This window comes from Colias philodice, chromosome 26 (assembly GCF_061535455.1).
Source record: "Colias philodice isolate Cphi_HAF_F1 chromosome 26, ilColPhil1 Martin Lab GWU primary, whole genome shotgun sequence".
NCBI lineage: Eukaryota > Metazoa > Arthropoda > Insecta > Lepidoptera > Pieridae > Colias > Colias philodice.
The window spans coordinates 4,280,624-4,304,663 of NC_143111.1; the positions used below are offsets into that span (position 1 = coordinate 4,280,624).

Here is a 24,040-nt window from a genome sequence, read left to right on the forward strand (position 1 = left end):
GATCTTGAAGGAATTTAATAAAAGAAAGTTTATTGAATATTGTTAATGTAGGTCTACCTTTATCAGATATCACTACATAGTATAAAACAAAGTAGCTTTCTCTGTCCCTATGTATGCTTATATCTTTAAAACTACGTAACGGATTTTGATGCGGTTTGTTTTAATAGATAGAGTGGTTCTCGAGGAAGGTTTTAGTATATAATTTATTAGGTTTTAGGCAAAGCGGGCGAAGCCGCGGGTGGAAAGCTAGTATATCTATATGAGACGTTCTGTTATAGCTAAATAGAAGATCTATTATATTATATTCCAATAAGATTCAAAGCTTAATCTTTTTTACCTTAAAACTAATATGAAATGGTACTTATTTATAGGATAGACAATATTAAACATCATATAATTTTCAATATATCGTATTTCCAATATTTGACAATACTTCACTAAATCCAAAGATTTAAGCAAATATCAGCAATATAAAAAGAGGGTAATAATACTCTATAATAAAGTAAATTTGCCGAAAACTTATTCAATAAAAATAGAATAGTAATAAAGAACTTTTCATTGCGTTCATCCCTTTATTCCCTTCCATGTTTAATAATGTCTATGTATGTATTATTGTATATTGCGTGCCGAAACTAAATAATCGATTTGTTCGATAAATATAGTATACATTAATTTTGGCACAGGTTTATTTATTTTGAGAATAAAAAGTAAACATAAAACATTGAATTACTATGCACTACGTACGTACGTAGTACATAGTATCTCAATGACATAACATGATTTTTTTATATGAAACTGCAATGACATCCAGTGCATGCCAGTAAAACCCTGGTTGTAAAGCTAGTAAATTAATCAAGTAGCTATAACTAGTTTCTTAAATCAAATTATTCCACAACATGATCACAAAAGTGATTATCTTAACGACTTCTAAACTAGTTTTAAAATGTTAAAGTTTCAATAAGTGAGGGTAGTACGAAAATAGACGTAGGTGTTCTAACTTTTCTCATCAACACGGCAAGCGCGACCTTTTAATACCTATAACCAGTTCACACAGTTTTGAAATTAATCATTTTGTGACGGATTAAAAACGCGATTTATAGATTTCCGTGCCAAAGGCATTAGTAAAATTTATTCAGTTGTAAAATTTAAATCATAAAAATCTTTGTTGGATAAAAGAGTAAGCTATACCAAGCTACTAGTATAGTTATTATTCTGTGGATATACTTATATCCGAATGCTTAAGCTGTAGCAATACAGAATTGATAGGTACATTTTTATTACAAAAATGTTTAAAAATACTTAACTATAGTCTCCAATCAAATAATTTTAAAAACATACTGGTATGATAATAGTACATATTGTAGATATTATTATAGAATAATTTTACAAAGAAATATAATATACTAGCTTACCGCCCGCGGCTTCGCCCGCTTTATCTAAAACCTAATAAATTATGAACTAAAACCTTGCTCTTGAATCGCTCTATCTATTAAAAAAACCGTATCAAAATCCGTTGCGTAGTTTTAAAGATTTAAGCATACAAAGGGACATAGGGACAGAGAAAGCGACTTTGTTTTATACTATGTAGTGATAAACTTCTACATGATATTATATTTTACATGACTATAAAAGGAAAAGACAAAATGCATTTAATAATTCAGGTTATCCAACCTGAAATATCCGACCGAAAATATATTTCACCGGACGGGATATTTTTACATCGCTATTTTGTTCCGGGTTTCTCTCGACCAATTTTGGCTTCGATACAGATTAGTAAGACTTCCCAGTGCTACTGGAAATAACCTAAAAATACGTCGACTGAATTTGCAACATTGTAAATCTTTCATGAAATTTGCCTTTGCGAAATTTTAAAAGGAGTTTGTTTACTTATTTTTTTTTAACATTACTTTGTAATAAATATTTTTAGGAGTACCAAATTCCAACTGATATTGGGCTTGGTCGTAAGATTTCCCTTGGAAAGTGTAGTTCAAATTTATTTGTCATATAGTTTTCGATTTGATTTATTATATAAAAAAAAGTAGTCTTATCTCCACCGGAGATAGAATTACAATAATTGGACTCAACAATATTATTTGTTATTTATTTATTCTTGATAACAGCACAGATTACAAATGAGTAACTACGTAATAACTTATAATAGTTCACGTACGATAAGGCAAAGATGGCGGACTACACAAAATAAAATTACATCAAGATTTCATCATATTCGCTACGTTCACTAATCACTTGTTTTAATGCACCGTATTTTCCTCACATAACAACTTTAAATTACATTCTAACATACATAATTAATTACGCCAATAAAAACGATATTTTATTTTTCAACCTAATCTCGTACACTCAGAGTCTAAAAACTGAATACCAAATTAGACCACTTTATATTCCACAATCGAGTTCCTTTACAAATTTATTTATGAACTAGTATTGATTTGAAGCAGTTCGTTAAGATCAAAGGTATTTACGTCGGTTGCAGAAATAGACCGGTCGATGGAAAGTGACCATGAGTGTTCGTGTTTCTGGTGACCAATTTCCATTATTAATTCAGTATTTGTGGATGCGGAACAGTTGTTTGAAAGGTTTGTTATTAGTAGGGGTTTTATAGGATGGAGGTATAATTATAAAACACTAGCGGTCCGCCCCGGCTTCGCCCGTGGTACATATATACGTTTTCTCTACATAAAAACCATCCTCGTACTTCAAGGAATATAATAAAAAAAAATTATCGAAATCGGTTCAGCCGTTCTCGAGTTATGCGCTTACCAACACATTTTGCGATTCATTTTTATATATAAAGAAACATATACGTAATTAGTATTGATAAGTTTTCTTCGCAGCTGAAAATGATTATGACGATTGTAAAACAATAATTTATATCATAATTTAAATAACTAAAAAATACGTTCGTAAAATTATTGTATTGTCACCGATCCTATTAAATCTGTCCGTTTTAACGTAACATATTATTTTCATTAATTAACGTTATAATTAAACATATCGGTTACATACAAATATGCAGGTGAAGCTAATAATAAACGAACATGAAAATGGCACCCGTTTGTTAACAAAATCCATCAGTGAAAGTAATGAATACAATTTCTTATAGATGTACAGTTAAATTGAGATTTAAAGACTGCACAAATAGTAAATTTATTTGAGGAATTTCGAAGTTCCTTAAGTCGGTTTAAATTGCATTCCTCACCCAGGTTTTGTATTACAAAAATGTTTTAAATTAAGATTCTGTGGGATTTAGTATTGAAATGTTTACAGATATAATGTACATTTCAGTCACAACAACAGTTATAGAAAGTGCTATATATTTTTAAACTAGCTGTGCTACGCGGTTTTACCCGTAGTGCTCCGCTCCTGTTGGTCTTAGCGAGATGATATTATATTATAGCCTATCGCCTTCCTCGACAAATGGGCTATCTAACACCGAAATAATTTTTCAAATCGGACCAGATTAGCGCGTTCAAACAAACAAACTCTTCAGCTTTATAATATTATAACAGATATATTGTGATACTTCATAATAATTAAATTTGGTCACACTACTGAAACTTCACCTGCTATTCCAAACACGCGGTTGGAATTCCAAACTAAATCTGGTATGTCTGGTCTAATTCCGTTTATAATTATCACGAACTAATGACGCTCTATTATAAAATAGAAAAATATTCATAGAAAATTGCATTCAATGAAGCTTTAGTATTAATCGCTTTACTAGGAAATCGAATGCAGGGATTAGAAGAGGCTTATCTTTCAATATGAAATGGTACAGCGTGTTTATTTAGGATTTTTAATATTAATGTTTAGTAAACAAAGGACAACAATGTTTAGTAAACAATGAACGTTAAGGTATTATGGTGAAAACTGGTAGAGAATAGGAAGGAAGAAAATTGAGGCTGTATTTTATTTGTGGCTTCTAAAAACTTTGAAATTATTTTTAACAGAGAATTCCAAACTAATCGTCCATTTTATTAGATGTATAAACAGCTCCGATGGTTTTATATTAAATCACTTAAAAACATCTGTTCGTACCTTATTATGTACCTTCATTATTATGTAACCGAACCTACTATAAAAAAGTTATTTCTTAGAATAACAATTTCCACGAATTAGAAACAACGCGCAGTATATGTAATACGGTATGGTAACACTTCAACATAGACAAATGTATCGCAGTCGCTATACCTACTGTCCGCGAATTTTATGCCCCGAGCTATCCATTTGTATGCATAGCGCAAATATCATATCCATTCTATGCCCGTGTTTGACTTTTGACCTCGATACTATACTGAATGGCCGCCTTGTTTCATATTTCTTCCATTGTTTGAAGAGCTCCTTAGTCATTTTCTTTCTGAAATATGAAATATGATTAAAATTGTTTATTAATATGACTTGTATAGTATTATATTATTTGTGTTAATAGTTAACCAGATGTGGCTGGCGTTAACATTATGAGACTGTTTAAAATAGACATATTTATACACCGTTCTGCGAAGGACGGCAGGGTATTTGAATACTTTTCTGTGAACAAAGGTAGGAACTCGAAGCAAAACAAACATTAATTTTTAATCAGCTTCAAACTTAATTTCGGAATGTTTATGTTGTTAGCAGCTGTGATTACATCTGATATAGGAAAGGAAAAAGAAAAACAAATGTTTAACAACATTTATGGTGATAAATAACATTCCCAGCGTTTGGTTCCTAATATATGAATGAACTTCGACTCTCTACAATGTAGATTTGATCCCGCTTTATGCCTAAGCTTAACTATGCGTTCCTGTCATGTGACAATATCGTGTTAGGTTCAATCAAATAATGATTTGAATGCAACATTTTGGAATAGAACATCGAATTACGCAGAATACAAAGGTACTATTATTATTATTTTCTGTAATTATTAGCTTTAGTAGCTGTTTCAGTAGAATACAATTACTTTCTGTTTCCTAGCTAGTACATGTGGTAATTAGGCAAACATGGGTGTCAGTGTCTAATTGCAATACGACACTTTAATTACGTCAGTTTTCCGCAAGAACAATATTAAACTATGTTATAATTTCCAACGCTCAAGGTGCATACGTTGTTAACATTTTCAACACATATTCAGGCTGCTGATTTGTATTCGAAGCAGTAAACTATGTGCATACAAATTTACAGTCGTAATATTTAGCATATCTCAGAGTAAAACACATATATAAAGTCACACTTACTGCCGATTTCTGAATTGAGAATTTGACTTTAACAAGTTACCATACTCGTATTTAAATGGTCTAACACAAATAATAATACATATTTTAATTATATTGCTTTCTTTAACTTACATGTTTTAGTTTTAAAGAAGAGATGTAACGTTTAAGAATGTTAAATAATCTATACTAATATTATTCAAGAGGAAAGGTTTGTTTGTATGTATGTATGGTTTTCACGCATAAACTACTGGAGCGATTTTGATGAAATTTGGCACAGATAACCTTTAGACCCTGAGAAAGAATATAGGCTACCTTTTATTGCGAAATATGTACCACGGGCGAAGCCGGGGCGGACTGCTAGTGTAAAATATAAAGGCTTTATTCATTTAAATATTTTCTTGTATTTCACATAAGCTTTCTCAAACCTAAATAAAACAATTCAGAAACCGGTCTATACTGTTTAATTTAAAGTAGAAATCTTGCTTCGATTTATTTATATAAAAATATACATTTAACAACAATAACAGACACTTTCACGTTCAGGACAGCTATTCTGTGTGAATATTTTGCATAATTTCTGTCTGATGTCATGGAATGTAAATCAAGGACGACCGACCATCTGTATGTAACGTGTTTTATTGGAAACAAGATTAATTCACACGTTAAAATTTCTCTAAATGCGTTGATACATGACCAATTCAAAAGGTTACCTAATTATTCATGGTTAAACAAATTTCAGGAATCTGCTTAATTCAAATCCGGTCTTTCGGAACTAACAGTAATCCTTATCAATAAAAGGTTTTGTCTAAATTCATTGTGGTCCCATTTGAATTCACTATTTCTTGTATAATTTGTGCTTGAACAAAGCTTTTCCGAATGCTGTTAATATCATACGAGTATACAATCTTTAAAAAAAAAGACGGGTTGCACTCCGGGCGTGCCGGCAGAAGTGAAAACTTGATTATTAACGTTCAGCATGTTTGATATTTTGGAATGGTATCCGTCTTACGTATGGAATATAAGGGCTAAAAAAAAATCCTTCTTACGCTTTTTCGATCAGGCCACGTGTCCTGACGCGAGTTTAAGATTTTATACCCAACGCCGCTAAAGAAGTTTTCACTTCAAAAAACATTAAATTTAACTTTTCAACCGTTCGCTATTAGCATATTTTTAATACTGGTAATTTATTATATTCTGGAAAACCAGAAACTAAAGATATTAAGTACACTAGGAATACTGTTCATTGACAAAATATTTGTATAATTTTGTTTCATATTTTATTTTACTATGCTTAAACGACAAGTAAATGTCGTTTTATCCCACTTTTGATTTAATAACTTCGCCTGCATGTTAGCAGATGTGATATTTTAAAGTAGTTTGATATTATTATTTTTAAAAGTTATTTTTGCACAACCTACATACAAAGTTGATTTTACTAACGCATTATTCCGTCGTTAATGGGATCGTACAGGCAGCTGCCATCGCTCAATGTTCCATTAAATCTATGTCATTTTCACGCAAAATGGCTGAATGCTTGCGCAGTTCTTTCTCGGAATATATCCATGTTACGTTACGTCAATCTCATACATTCATAATCTATTCTATTGAACTTTACGCTAATAGAAAGCCACTTGTCTAGGGGGGCATATTTTGTTATGACGTCATAGAGTAATCGAATCTGAATAGTTTTATCTTTGGAACATGTTTTTCCATTTTCATCAAGGTGAACTATTTTGAGGGTACTAACGAACTATTGATAAAACATGTTACTTAATTAAGAGGTGTCCTTGTATGGATAAGCTTGAGTGTTACTGGAAAAATTCTAGTCCCTTTAAAACTAAGAGAAAGTAATAAAACAGGGTTGGATCGCTTTCTTACTCATAAAGTTAATCCGGCTCATGACTGATTAACTGATAATATTCCATACTATATGAAGATGCAATACTTAAATCGTTAAAAAGTGTACCATATAGGGATAGACAAAAGTGATGTTTCGAATGACACTTATCGTTAAGCGGGCTACTCACACAATTGCCGCAGGGACAATCGCGGTTGCACGGCAGTTGGAGCAATTAAAAACCCAAAGAGGCCAATTTAAAAATTACCCCTGCTTGTCTATACACATCACAATTAAGGAGGCAATTAAGGGTGCAATTCCAATATTGCCCCTGCAGCAGGTACGTGAGTAGCCGGCTTTACAAAAACAAGAACGAAGAAAGAAATATAACAAAGTCCCAGTACTAAAAGCTATCTTATCGCTCACAAGTTATCTCTATTATAGTTAAGTTAACCCTCTTAGGTATGTCGTACTACGCTTTATGCCTCTAGCCACTATGAAAGTATATGTACTAAAATATTTTTAGTGTTATGTTTTCTTTACAGTTTGTTTTTTTCTGTATATAGGTAGGTAACTGATACCTATGTAAAGTTTTGAGTTTATAAGATTGGTATAAATTTAACAAAATAATATATACAATCAAATAAATTTGAAATACATGTCTTTAAAGACATCAAGTAAAGGGATGTATATTTCTTTAAAACTAAAGTAAGCTCATAAATTTTCTTATAATATAATTTTTAAAGTGAAACTTTTATTACATCGTCTCAAACTTTTTGGTCTGTGTAACGCATGTCGCGTGTATCGCGGCTGCCGAGTAGGTAGGTATACCTACTCGGCAGCCGACCGACACGCGACATGCGCTACACAAAGCAGTGTTCGGAACCGTTCGAACAGTTTCACTTTTACCGTGGTTTCATAAAACCACACAACATTTTTTTTTGAAGTTCCAAAAATGTTTATTTTTCGTTTGAGAAATACGAAATATAATATAAACTTGTATTGAGAACTTGAACTTCCCAAGTTCATCCGGGGAAATCCCCAAGGAAAATGATTTGTTTACTCCAAAATTATATGCCGAGGTGTTTTAATTTTTTCTTCTAGTCATTTTCAACGTAGCGGCATGTTGTTTGATTATTAATTTTGTAACTTAAATACAGGATGTTGGTTTTATATTCTGATCTTACAGACGCGCTGACAAATTTAGTCCGCCATTTCTAGTTTAGTCCACCAACTCTAAGTACCAATATTAAAACGAATGGATTATCATCACATCATCAAAACTCAGATGTAATGGAAGATCACAATAACATAGAAAATTCAGTGGGTGTTGAGAACTAAACAAACACAAGTAACAGAGACGCGAAGAATAAAAAAAGAGGACGAAAACGATAATTCGTTGATGCTTTCCCTTTTCGACGTATTGTTAGGGTACATCACCAATCTGCAAAAAACAAAACTGATGATTCCCAATTGCTGATTAAAAATGAAAAACAAATAATCGACAACAGTGGTGAAAATTTGCTGATCACAATGTGTTCAATACCGTCGTTTAGTTACGTTTAGTTCCTTATCGCAAACTAGATGGCGCCACGTTAGAATTGTTCGAACTTATATCTGGCTAGTGTTTTGTTTTTGTTATATCATGTATACTACTGTGTTATGATTAATTAAATGCCTTTCAACAGCAGTGGTGTTTTATTAGTGAATCCAAGTATAGTGAATTAGTGACAGTGTACGCAGCGACACAATGAAACATCCTTCAGTGGTAGCAGATTTACTCATTTAAAATGTATCGGTGAACAGCGTAAAGGAGAGGAGGACAGGAAAACATTATGAATGTGGATGGTGGATTGAATACAGGGTGTAATCGATAAGTATGTGCAGGCGATTATGACGTTATTATTGCAGGTATCAAAAAACTTAAAACTGATATCGAAATTACTTTACCTAATGAGCAAAATGACAATAATAACTTTTTAAAAGTATAACGAGAAATATCTAAAAATTTTACTTTATACACTCCCGTATCAAAAAGGGAAAATGGGACTAGTAGAAGTTAAATGTCTAATTCCGGCAAAAGACATGAATGCGGTAGATGCAGTTAAAAATAAAAAATTTAATATTTGAAATACAATGCAAAAAATAACACTTTTTTCATAGATAAGAATCATGACTATTTTTTCCAAATTCAGGGACAACTAAACGTTGCAGAAGCAGAAGTCTGCTTATTTGCTGTTTGGACTGGAGTGAATCATTCGTCAAAAATAGAATATATAAAAAAGTATGTAACGTTCAGGCAAAATAAAATGATGGACCATTATCAAGATTTTACATAAATTGCCTACTGTCAGAATTGATTGATTCGAGACTTCAGCATTCGATGCCCATCAAGGACCCATCCTATATCATTCAAGCGATTGAAAAAAAAAGAGATATATCCAGTGCAACCGATAAAGCATCAGAATGCTAGCAAAAGATTTATTAGGTTTATCAATATAAATCTATATATTATACATAATATAATAAATCTGTAGAAGACGCGAAGACCGACATCCGCGCGGACGGAGTCGCGGGCGGAAGCTAGTCAGAAATAAATATCTTTTGTTTTCATTTGCGTATTTTTCTATTTTATAATTTTTTAACACAAACATTACATTTTTTTTATTATATACAAAATTTGTTTATCCGTTTTATTAGTTAAACTGAACAACTTTCACTAAAAACTTAGGTCGAAAAAAATGTATAGAGTTATGCATTTTGTATGGAAAGCTTATTTTTTTTTATATTTCGTCCAAATTTCTTTGTAAAAGTTGATCAGTTATATAAACATGAAGTTGAAGATATCAATAGAAAGTATTCGCAAATTTTGTGTACTGATAAAAAAAAAATCACCCGGTGTAATTTTCACGAAAATTTTTTCAAATTGTCATTTTTGGTACTTATTACGAATATTAAATTATGCATACGAATGATTTAATTTTTAAAAATTAAGTGGAGCAACTTTCCCTTAGTACATTTGTATTATTTACATATAGGATGACAGGATGCATTTGTTTGCACTACTAGACCAAGCCCTTAAGATTATCCCATTATCCCAAACATGGTTTAATTATGTATGTACTCTTTTAACTTTTTAACGATTTTTTTATAGATTTATTAGTTATCATTTGCTTCATAAGCATTGTTATTTCTATGCAAGATATATTATATATCGTGTCAAAGCTTTAATAATTAAAACATAATAACTATTTACTTGAATGGTTCCATCAACATAATATTTTAACACAGCGCCCTATCAAAAACGGGTTCAGAAAACCGCTGTCAAAAGCTATGATGACGTGAAAAGCGGTCTTTTATTGAAAATATGAATATTGTTGTGGCAAGAGACAATGAACTTTAATAACATGAAAATAAGCTTTCAAACACAGTAAGATATACAACACAGAGGTCTGCTGAGCTAATTTTGATCCTTATATCAAAGACTTTAGAGTGATTTTTGATCAGAAGACTCGATTGTTTGTGTTAGTATCATCATGGACAACGAATCTGATACCAGTTATTAATTAAGTGTATTGTAATGTGTTAATAACAAGATATCAATAGATGGCTAACATTATGTTCCCTTAACGTAATTAAATGATACAGAAACTTGTAGTCGATATTATTAGGGTACATATACACGTGTATGTGAAGTTTTATTGTATAAGAAATTCATTACAGTACTAATTTATTTCAAACTTCAAACTTTGGTAAATTTACAACGTACACACATAAGTAAAAGCCATGGCTAGAATACACATTAAGGCGGTCTTATTCCTTAAAAGGCATAACCAAAGGCACCGAAAATAAAAAGTTACGCAAAGGAGAAACAAAGTAGATAAATAGTATTCAGTTAATTTCTGCAACAAAAATATTTTGCGGCATTTATCTACAATTCACAAAATACATGTTCAATAGTTAGTGTAACAATTTATTCTGTTCTGAAACAGAGCATAAAATAGCCAACCGCATTGAGTATTCATGAATACGATTGTAATTAACCTTTTGACCGCCAGAGCAAAAACGCATCGCCGTGCCCTCCACGCCAAGCCACAAATTCAATGAGATAACCTTGAAAATAGTAGGGAGTCCAAAATGTTATCGATAAACATAATAATTCACGTCTGAATATTTGAATAAACAGCTTATAACACAAAAATAATATTTATTTAACCTCATCTCCTACTGTAAAAACTTAAGATCACATTTATAGCAACTATCAACAAAAAAAATCAACCTTTTGAGATACAAAAATACATATAAAATTGCAGCAAGTTACAGCACTATTCTCTATCAGTTACGCCCCATTGGCATGTATACATGCCAATGGCGCGGGCAACCATCCTTTTTTTTATAATCTCTCGCTTCTGATTAGGGATGTGTAGCTGTATATTATTATAACTTATCGAGTTTATTTATTAAGTTTATATGAACTATAGGTATTATTGTGGAGTGTTTATTTGTAAATATCAAAACAACTATTACCTTTAAATAAAGGGAATTGCATTAAAACTACATGTTTATTTTCCAATCATTTAGTTTAATACTTGAGTTATTACAAATACTAATTATATGTAGGTACCTATTTAGGTCAATTACCATATTTTGATATGACATAGCGACAATTTGTATCATAAGAATATTCTAATAAAGGCACTGATTAGACTTATTAGGTAATAAATTTTGAAAACTGCTAAATAGGTAAGTACCTACAGATTTTTAGAGATATTTATACATTTTGAACCTAAGCGAATTTTTATCATTACATGGACAATAAATATTATGCTAGAACGCATACATTGTGTTTGTGACGATAAAATAAAAAATAATAAAAAATCAACAATTGTATATAATCATTATGTTCATTAACAGCCTTGTATTTACCTACCTATCTATATAATTATTATGCTCATTAATAGCCTTGTACTTATTTGTAAAATATCACATGAAAATAAAAAATACTTAATAGATAGATACCTACTCGATAAAATATTTTTACAACTTTCCGCACTTATCAACACGGCACGCGCTTACGACGTCACCAGTCCGACATCTATTCATGTCAATGGCGCAGAAGGGATTGCATATCGATACTGTGCTAGGGATGCGCATGATTGGCGAAAAGGAAAATATTCAAATCAACAATATCCACAATATAGACAATATGGTATTATACCAAAGAATGTAGTATTTACCTTTTTTCTCAGTGACTAAGCTTATATATTTTTTTTGTAGTTATTACAAAAATTAAGCGAATTAGAGTAATTTCGCTGAAATTTTAATGAAGTTACTTGAATATTACACTACATCACTAGTAGGCACGTATACATGTCATTGGCGCGAGAGAACATGCTTTTTTAGCCATTAATTAAGTTATTTTTTGTCATCAAATATTTGAATAACTACTTGGCAATTTTGTTTACTGTGTACAATTATGTAATAACTGGGGATTCAGTTCATAAACTGTATAAATAAAACACGTAAAAGTAAAGGTTTAATATGTTTATTTTGTATTTATCTATGATCTGTTTCTTGGCATGTATAGGTGTCGTTGGCGCACAGGGCACGATTGCGCATGACATCTATAGATGTCATTGGCGTTCAAAAGGTTAACAACATACTGGACAATTCGTTTCTAGCAATGGAATGTATTTTTTACTTTTACTGTTGTCCACACATAATATTCACAGTGCTACGAAATTCGTAGCATATTTCGTAGCTATTGTAGACAGTGAAAAGTGCTACGAGTATTGTAAAAAGGTTATTATTCTTGGCTTTATGGACACATAGCATTCTTTAATATTATGTTTAATATACCTATTGAAATAAATGTGCTAATAACTTGATTATTTATATAGATGAGTTAATATTATCGTAATTTAAGGCATCACAAAAAATATCTTATAAGTTCCCATTCATATTTCTGTGAAATAAACAGCTTGATGGAAAAAAATAGCTCAAAATAGACTAGGTTAAAACAGTATTATAAAATTAATTTATAATTCCAGTACAAATATATTATTATGTTTTAAGCCGCAAATAAAACAATTCTTTTTACCAACATAATAAATGCCGTAGGCCCAAAAATAATCCTTGTTTTTATTTATTAGACTGGCCTTATAAAAATATAAATTTAGTATTAAGAACAGCAATTACTTTTATATATTTTGAAGTAGACAATACCGCGGGCGTTTCTTGTTTGTCAATATAATATCATTTTAAGGTTAACACCTACATGTGAGCGTGGGTTTTTGTTTGTCGAGCCTCTTAATGACATGGCTTTTTCATGTCAATTTTGATGCTATTGTGTTTGAATAGAAGCGAAAATAGATGGTTCTAGAAACGAGTAGTTCAATTGTGAGCTAGCGTAATTGTTAAAATTAGTTATTTGTTTGTTTATAGCGATTTAGATATGAGAGCTTTTGGAACATAATTTGATGTTCTAAATATAAGGTTGAGAAATTGTGTTTAATATAAATTCAAAGCATATTGGCGTAAATACTATTAGTGTATAATATATATAGTTTATCAATGGAAATTATTTACACATAAATGGTACAATTCATTCTTGACTTTATTTGAACATTTCCTAAAAACAAAAATTGCTTAAAAAATAAATAAACATGTAGGTACCACGGGCGAAGCCGGGGCGGACCGCTAGTATTATTATAAATTAAAAGAATCTTCACCATATTGTAACTCGCAAGAATGTACGAAACAAGATAGTGAAAGAATTATTTTATTTTAACTTCAAAGAATTTTTCAATAGATCTTAAGGAGCTCTATCTTACTAACTACAATCTTAAGAACTTTGTCGATATTTTTTCGTTTATTTGGAAGTTTGCCAATATATTGTTGTTTGAGGTTCCTTTTAATTCAATTTACTTCATTCACTCTCGTCATTGTAGTGTCTCTCTAGAACGGGACACTAAAAAGAATAAATATATAAAAAAAGTTGCTTGTAACAAAATACATATGAAATACAGATGAATTATAAATAGTTACATATTAGTTATTACTATTATAACTATTATCTTTTAAAGTATTTAAGCACATAAAATCAGTTGCTTTACCCAAAAACAAGAGACGAGTTTTACTATCGATAATTATTATTCCGGGAAGATGTAAAATATATTATACAAACCCCTTTTTGAACAATCATAGAATTATGTACCTTAGTGGGATAAGATTTTTTAAAAGTGATATTAAATTTTACTTATTCGACTGCTCATTAAACAAAGCCGTTTATTTATTAATTATTGAGGTATTTCTCTTTATTACATTAATAAGCCTCCCACGTGTTAGCCACATTGTTTTTACACATCACACCCGCTGCCCATAAAAGCCATAAAATAGCAAGCCTTGAACAAATACCAAAACGAAATTCTTTTAAATATTCCGTGTACCGTAATATAGTTAAATCATAACAAAATGCTGGTTATGTGACGCAAAATAACTTTATTTAACCCGACAAAGGTTGCGGTACTTTGTGAATTCCCCAAGTTTGCGAGGAATGCGAGGCGCCTGCGTTGTTTTGCTGGCTTGTAGGATTTACTCAGTGGCAAAATATGTCACTTAATTTTTCAAAGGAGAATTTTTAGATGAAGAATTTGTCTACCTTTATAAGCGTAGGTACTGTGTTTTGGGTTGTTTAAAATGTTAATAAGCACTTGGAATTTATATTCTCCCTATTTATGAATATTGGTTTGTGGAATTCGGTTTAAACCTTATATAATTGCGATATTAATGCATTGAAAATATTAATATGTACCTATTACTTATATTATCAGCCGAAACAACTGATGCTGTCCAACCTTCGCATTATCAGTCAGGAAGTATAAGATGAAATAGTTAAAGACGGTTTCAAAATTTAATATACCTACGTATTTTATGCTATTCACGTAAAATGAAATTTATTCGAAATGTCTTCAAAATTATATTGTTATTTAATTCCCAGTATTGCTTCTCCGCATCAACAGTAGCAAATAACATTGTTCAATATCTCATTTCTAGATACCAATAATACGATGAGAACAAATATTACATTGAAATTATTGAAATAATAAAATTGTTATTGCAGTGGAAGTTAATAACGTTCGATTGCTTCCAGATAATTGGATTGCACATCAAACAGTCCAGTTATTATATAAGGCGCGGTGATGCGCAAAATGTCGTGCAAAAGTTATTGAAATAAAAGCATTTTCATTCATATATTAGGTATAACTAGCAGTGCCGCGCGGTTTCACCCGCATTGCTCCGCTCCTGTTAGTTTTAGCGTGATTATATATAGCTTATAGCTTTCCTCGATAAATGAGCTATCTAACACCGAAAGAATTTTGCAAATCGGACCAGTAGTTCCCGAGATTAGCGCGTTCAAACAAACAAGCAAACATACTCTTTACTTTATAATATTATATAGCATAGATTATTTTTTTACTAAAACTAAACCGCTTTGAAATGGTCAGCATATGATAACGTTCAATTGGGGCCAATCAGAAATAGCTTTCAAACAAAAAAAAAACAATCATCAAAATCGGTTTACTCCGTCGAAAGTTAAAAAAAATACAGTCGTATTGAGACACTTCTCCTAGAACAGAAGTGACTTTTTGGTTTGTTTTAATGTAAATTATTATTATCTAACAATAAAACTGTATAATGCCTCTAAACAGAACACTTAGAATTTAGGATTTTATAAATACCCTAATTTCGTTGTAAAACTTTAGGGTTAACATTTACACGGATATAGTGATATGAAAAACGAATGCAAAGCGAAGCTTCAAACTTGTTCCAGGTGTAATTGTGGATATATAATATGTATATATGTATAGAAATTAGAAAGTTTATAATCAAATAAATATGATTAGAACTACCTACATCGAAATAGAGCAGGATTTCAAAACAAACATACCTAATAACTACAGATTAAATTCATAAACATTAAAATAGAATTCTTTATTATTATCAATTGTATAAAGTAATAATACAAATTTGTATTTGAGTCCGTAGTACCAAGTCCTATCAATGCGAAAGTTTGTGAGGATGGATGTATGTGTATGTGTATCTATGTATATTTGTTACTCTTTCACGCAAATACTACTGAACCGACTACAATGAAATTTATCACACATATAGAGAGTAACTTGGATTAACACGTAGGATACGTTTTATTCCGGAAATCCCACGGGAACGGGAACTATGCGGGTTTTTCTTTGAAAACGCGGATGAAGCCGCGGCCGCGGGCGGAAAGCTAGTAAAAAGTAACTATTAGATTACATTTCTCATTTCCTTCCACATGCTGAAATTTAAAATACATTCAGACTTTCATAAACATAAAAACGCAGGCATTTTTAATTCGAGGTAAAAAGGGCTCGTAATACCATTACGGTCCCGGAAAGCAATGTCATTTAATAATGAGTTTCCCGCCAAATGGTAATTTTTTAATTGGTTTTATCTGACAGACACAGCCTTCCTTTCTGTTTATGATAACAATTTTTATCATTATTCTTTTAAATTCGGAAGTAATTAAATAAATGGAATGGTATATGATTGTCTATGTCTATATGAAAATTCATATAGGTCTACCAGAATCTGATGGCATATTTATATTTAAGAAATAAAAGATTTTTATGTGGCAACTTATTTGACAACTATCAAATTGGTTGTCAAATTATTTGTCTTTTTTGCAGTTGATGAATAATTTTTAGGATTTTGTCTAAAAAATCTTCGAAAATGTCGAAAAAGCCGCTGCGATCACAAGCAAGAGGTGTTGTTTATAATGTGTATAGAAAAACATTCGATGAAGAAGGGTCAAACACATCACAATTTTCAATTTTGAAGATTTTATTGGTAAATTGGACTTACCCGTTTTGATACTTTAAATTAAAAAATATTATATGTAGGTAACTATAATATTGTTTGTTGATTAGAATATAATTTTATGAAAACTTATTACAGGAGTTTCCAATACGGCTATTCGTCAAGTCCAAGCTGTCCAAGTCAATTTTATAATGTGTGTACCTATCTGTTAATACTTACGAAAATAAACATAATTTTATTTTATTTTTATTTCATTTTATAAAAAATTATAAGCAGTTTTGATCTACATTATCATTATATCGGTATTTTCACATGGCATACTGGTAATGAATATACAAATATAGGTATGTGTAAATAATAATATGTATTACCTGTATAAAAGTAATATGTATAATTGTATATTATACATGTAAGTATGTACCTACATAATATTAAGTGGATATCTCATTATTAAGTACAGTATTGTCCACTTATGTAATGTGACTAATGATATTGAGGACAAAATAAAAAATAAGCAGTATCAAGATCGTTCAGTCCATTTTCCCTAGGGTTGCACACTCAAAATTTTGATTTCCCTAATTGCCATCAGATTCTGGTTTACCTATAATGCACTAGTTATAAAAAATATTCTTACAATGCAAACATTGCAAATTGTATAATTTTTTATGTATAGATTGTATCTTTATAATTTCTGTTCAGGGGCGGCTATGAACACTGAAAGGCCTTGAGCGTACCCCGGTAATGTTTTTATGTAATTTATTATATTAAGTGGAAATTTTTGTTTTTAATGTTTCTTTCTAATTTATTTTAATGTTACTCCTGCATACACGTTTATTATACAAAATAATCAAAAAGCCTTAGAGAGTTGTAAAACTATAGTTGTTCCTGTATTGTGGTCTATATTTCACATAATACATGTAAATAGTTCCAGTACGTCATCAATTTGAGGATTAACTTTATATTTCCGGTGAACAACTAGTTCAACTAGGTAGTTAGTATTACAATTATTATAGAGTGAAAGTTTTTAAATATCTAGATGGGTTTTGGTATGAGCTGTGTGTGATACCTATAATGCAATATTTAAATTATGTAATTTTACAAAATATTATAAAAAAACTCAATGACCCGACTTTCGAACTGAAACTTTTTTATTAATAAAACCGGCCAAGTGCGAGTCGGGCTCGCGCACAAAGGGTTCCGTAGCAGCAAATATAATAAATTACAGTTAAATCAACCTATCTCAAAAACTATAAGAGATACTTTGATCAAACCAAAAATCGTTGAAAGAGTTAATTAGCATGCATCACCTCTATTTTTTTTAGAATTTTATACCCCGTAGTTATAAAAATAGAGGGGGGGGGACATACTTTTTACGACTTTGAGAGCTGATATCTCAAAAACCGTTCACTTTAAGAAAAATGTTTTTTAGAAAACTTTATATCATTTTAAAAGACCTTTCCATTGATACCCCACACGGGTATGTACATCGAAAAAAAAAATTTCATCCCTCAGTTACATGTATGGGGGGCCCCACCCCCAATTCTTTTTTTTACTATTTAGTGTCATATTTTTGTAGCGGTTCATACAACACATATTCCCATCAAATTTCATCACTGTAGTACTTATAGTTTCCGAGTAAATCGGCTGTGACAGACGGACAGACGGACAGACGGACAGACGGACATGACGAAACTATAAGGGTTCCGTTTTTGCCATTTTGGCTACGGAACCCTAAAAATAGCTTGTCTTAAATTAAATACCACCAGACATCGGTTCAAAAAGTACAGTAAAAACTTACCTACCTTTTCGTTTCAAAACTTTGTAATACCAAAATTTTAACTTCAACTTTTTTGAATAGAACTTTCCAACCCGTGATAAGTACTTTACCCTTTGCCCCGACACGAGAGGACATAAGTCCATTTTTTGTAAAAAAAAAACCCTATTAGTTAAGATTCATTTCGATCCAAGAGCTTGAATTTCTGCGTTAGTGGGGCCATTCTGTACGTTAGAAATAGTGTCATTATATTGAGAGGGGGGCGTGGTACCTTTGTGGATAAAGTAGTATTACCACGGAATGTTTGATGTGAATGTTGAAATAGATCTCGGAATCTATTCAGAGTTATTATTGTAGTCGAAATACCTTGTTTGGTTCACGTTTCATGAGTGAGAATATAACTTGATCTATAAATTTTTAACGAACACGTCACTTCTAATTCAATAAATCAAAACTAAAACTCAAACTCAAACATTATTTATTCAATTAGACTTTTTCTAGAAGCATTTTTGAAACGTCATCAGATATTTTTAACATTTACCACGAAATACACTGAAAGCAGTATCTACGGAGAAGAACCGGCAAGAAACTCCATAGTTCTAGTCTCCATAGTAGAACTCCAAAGACATTCATTCGTAAATATAAACATCAATTCAATATTACAATAGCGAATAAAGCTTATAATTAATTATGGAATGAAAATCAATTTCTCAAGCCTACACACTTCTTAACTATGAAACCATATGAAAGATTTATCCTCTCTACATAATTTCATTAAATTATCAATATTTACATCTCTTTAAATGTATCTTATCGTAACATTCATAACAACAGCTACCTAGGAAAATACCCGTTATTAAAGCGCTTTTAAAAACAACAGTGTCAAAAGCACGTAACAATTCTGCACAAAGCAAATGAAATTAGAAAAAAGCATGAAAAAGTCCATCCACTCGAAAACAAACGCTTTCATTACAAGACGAAACCAAGCAATAGCATTCATTAAACCAAGTTTCGAATTTTTCATTTGAAACCCTTTGATATCCGATACGGTTCGAATGAAAAAGTAAAATATCGGTTACAACTGGCATCTTTGTTATGCAGTTTGAGAATTTGCAATTCAGAGGTTAACATTCGTTCCTTCACATTTTTCCGCGCGGGCGTAGACGACTAATAACATTTTGTTGACAACCGCCGCTGTGTGACAGGGACGACAGCGGTTCTAATTATATAGAGTTGTTATTACCAATGATTAAAATTTTAATACACTACACTTACAGCACGGAAATCGATTCAGCTCCTAAAGAGAAGTGGTACTAGCATGGTAAAGATAGAGTCGTTACATATAGGTGTTATGTTAAATAATTCCCTTATAAAACTTGTTTTGTGTACGTTGTATCAGCTCTATATAATTCGATCCACGGTATCTCGTTGGGGTTGAGGGCGCACGTATAAGGGCGACCGTACGGCTCCTGCATTCATTCGCGCTCTGAACCGCCACCCGACTAGGCGGGGTGGCGTCAAATACACCGTTCGACTACGACCGCGCGCGTATGTATTTTTTTAGTGTTCTTAATTTTAAATGTGGAATTAGAATTTAATTTATTTTTTTATCTGTGTGTGTTCCTGGCCGGTGAGTTTTTGAAATTTGAATTTGGAATGGTGAAGTTTTATTAAATTTTAACCGTTGCGACGTGTTCGAAAATGGATTGATAAAAAGATAATTACTGTTTTAATTTTATTTGCATGAAAAATAAATTGAATAAAAATATTGTAAATTACGTTAATGAATTATGTGACAACGCTGAATTTGATATTTTAATTTCACGATTGCTGTTATGAATAATAATTAGAAGGACCATGTTCTGAGTAATGAAATTATATCCTAAGTTTTTATAAAGCTATTTACGTATCGTACAAAAACCTGTTGTATAAATGCGGTATTTTTCAGTATAGCTCTTATAAAATCTATTCAGAAAAAAAATATAAAATATCTATACTTACCTATAATTGGACAAATTAGTGATACAGTTTATGCCGTTATACTTTTTAATATCTATTTAAAATAATCACTATTATGGGTTAAATATACAAAATGTAACCCGTTTATGAATTTAAAATATAATTTGCTAATCTTATAAAATCGATTATTAGCGGTAGATAAAATGAATGAATAAATTCAATACATTTGTTAATGCACAATCTACCGCCGTTTTTATAAATACATAATATTATCGGCTTTAAATTTTAAAACCATAAATAAAAACGCATATTACATAAAAAAAGGTTTTAATACCGGGGGAATTAAGAATATAATTTAAACGAAGCCTGGTGTCGGAATTAGGACCGAAATCCTGTATTACATTTCAGTCCCTGGTGAGAACAGACAGGATAATTTTATGAAAATTGGTACTTATTGATGGTAATATTGTAAAGCAATTTTAATATTGCTTTAAGCTTCCTGTTTCAAATATAGTCGCATTTAATCTATTCTTTTTGAGCCCTTTGGCTAACTCCGTTGACCTAAGACACCAATTAGTGTATTTTATAGTCATTTAAGTATAGCTAATATAAGGCGTAATTTTACTACTTCTATGAAAAATATTTGTAGGTAAAATCAGCGATTCTTGTTCTATAAAAATCGACTAATTATTATTTATTATACAAAAAAGTGTCACATGATACATGCGTCTATTCGTTCCTTCATCAGCACTTTCACAAATAAAAGTGAATAAAGATTATTATATCAAAAGAGATTAGAGAATCATGAAAAGAAATTTCAAACATATCGTTATGTTATATAGATTTCAAATAACAAGAAATATCAAAGAAATGGCACAAGATATTATTGAGGTCAAGGTTTGTTTTGCAATAAACGTGGAATCCATAAATTGGAAACGGTACCAGAATTTTTGGGCTAATACGTCTTAAATATCCATTATATTCACGAAAAACGTTATGTATGTCGCCGTTATGTTGTAAAAATCGTTACATTAAAAACTAACTCGCGAGAATGCAAACTGTCGAAAAATTGCGATCTGTTACATGTGCTTGCAATTTAACGCATTTTTTTCGTTAGCCTATAATACAATTATATATTCTAAGAATTTACTTTTCCCAAAGGTCCGTCAGATGTAAGTAGACTGACTCCTATTTTTCTGTAGGTTTTAAATAAACCGGTACTAACCTATACGCATAACATCGAGTACCCATTTCACAAATAAACGTTACATTTTTTACGGATCAACTATTTTTTCGAAATTTCATCTCGTTTTAAAATATTCTCACATCATATTTACAAAGGAAACAGAGAATTATACAAAATTTTTATCATGTTATTTTATACATTGGTACGACGATAACGATTTATCTATTTTGCCCCTATACCAAATATGTAGAACGACAATATGTTAAGATTTTGATTGACAAACACGTCCAAAACTTTAACAATCACATTATAATCAGGATTTAGTAAAATTAATTAAAGTGTAGCAAGCCAGGTGGATAATTCGTAATTATTAAAACTATCCAATTATACGGTTCGAATTATGCTCTGGGAGTTCCTGTTTTGTTAATTTATGTTCACACATACAATTTTGTATTTTAGGATAAAGTTTAATGTTTCGATAATTTCAAAAATTCCATTTAATGACGTATGTTTGGTTCAGCCAAGCTATCACCAAGCTTTTTAAGTTATGAGAGCATAACTTAAAAAGCTTGGTGATCGCACATTTTCTTTTATTGAACACTCGTTTTCCGCCCGGAGTGTGCCCGTAGCACCCGTAGTGAATATTGGTTCTAGGTTTTACGTACATAAGTAACGAAAATTTAGCGCGTTTAAACAAAAATACAAACGGTCTATATTATTAGTACATGTTGTTTTGTGATAGCAGTACTATTAACTAATCTGTGGCGGTAATTCGTGAGCATTGTTTTAGTTCGTTGATATTAATTGATGGTAAGAATGAAAAGCTTTATTTCACACGTTTTTGAAGAATGTTAGTTAAATACGAAACTGCTTTGAATATATGAATACAAATTAAAAAGTTTATTGCCCGCGCCTTCGTTGTTCTACCTTTTATATGTCATACTATTTGAAGTATATTATAATACTAAATATACTAAGTGTTCCCCGCAGTGTCGCTTGATCCCATTTCGTTACTCATTTATAATTAAATACATTTATGAACATTCTATAGTTGAAAGCTTTCATTATTTGAGTTACAATTATTTCAGTAAACATTAATTAGATATCTCAGAGATAACAAGTGTCTCAGTCTAAATAGAAATTAAATTTACTATTATATTATATCAATAACAATCCTACATCACTATGATACTCGTTTACTCAATGAAAACAAATGAAAAGCGAGTGTATAATATTATATTCAACTTCTCTCGAGGGTCGTAGGAATTAATACAGCCAAGCCCTATTATTTATTTGCTAATGTATTTAGTTCTCTTATTTCGTGTGTCCTTAAGTCGTAATTGGCTGACCTTCGGGCTTCTTATGGTTAAAACCATAGAAATCTAAATAACAAGACACTAGAAGTCGTAAGCGTGCGTGACCTTGTCGCCACTCAGGTGATTTGCACATCACCAGTGCATTCGTCACTGTTCAGTTGCTCTGGAGACGTATGAGTGTATACATGGTGTGTTTTTCCAACTCCCATTGCGGAAATTCTTCCACAAGTTGTAATTATACTTATAAAGGAATAATATTTCATCGCAAAATATTTTTTTTTAGAAATAATGCCGTTTTTCCTTAAAATTATAGAATATTTACAAGTATTACGAGTGTCACCATAGTGATCGAAATAACAATGAATGACACAGTCTACCATTCTTATTATCACGTTTGTTCGTATTGGAGCAAAAAGTCTCATATACTTAGGGATGTTATTCTAAAATAAACCGTAAATTCGTGCGTTAGGATACATATTCAAAGGCTTAATTTAATAGTTAAGTTAGTTTTCACTAAAATCGAGCTGTCCAATAAAAGGCATAGTTTACTTGTGTGTACTGTTTAGCTTTCGGTTTGAATGTGTTGATTTTGGCGACAGCGGTTTTCATACGAATTATGACAATAAAGCACTTCTATGTGTCTTGTTATTTAGATTTCTATGGTTAAAACATTTGCCCCAATGTACCTACGGGTTTAATTTTCAAAAGTAAAGAATAATTGTTTTAGGGTTAACTGGAGTTTTATGATAGTAGTTTATTAAATGTATGGGTTGTTAACTTGTTAGTTAATAGGATAGTCGATTGGTATAAAATGAATGTAAATATTATGATAAATGTGGTTAAAATAATGTTAAAACAATAAAAGCTAGATAGTCACCAATTGGTTAGTTAAAAGCT

General features: G+C 31.1%; 1 protein-coding gene across 4 annotated transcripts in view; it reads left to right on the plus strand.

The window, feature by feature from the left end:
• The first annotated feature begins 2,461 nt into the window (after window positions 1-2,461).
• Window positions 2,462-24,040, plus strand: part of LOC149476867 (xibalbin-1-like) — a 65,099-nt gene continuing 43,520 nt past the window's right edge. For 2 of the 4 annotated variants that reach the window (XM_089711266.1, XM_089711270.1), the window contains exon 1: window positions 20,103-20,230. The gene's annotated coding sequence lies outside the window, so the exon portion shown is untranslated. Of the gene's footprint in view, window positions 2,598-20,102; window positions 20,313-24,040 lie in introns of those variants that run through there. The other 2 variants (XM_089711267.1, XM_089711269.1) reach the window with 2 other exon arrangements.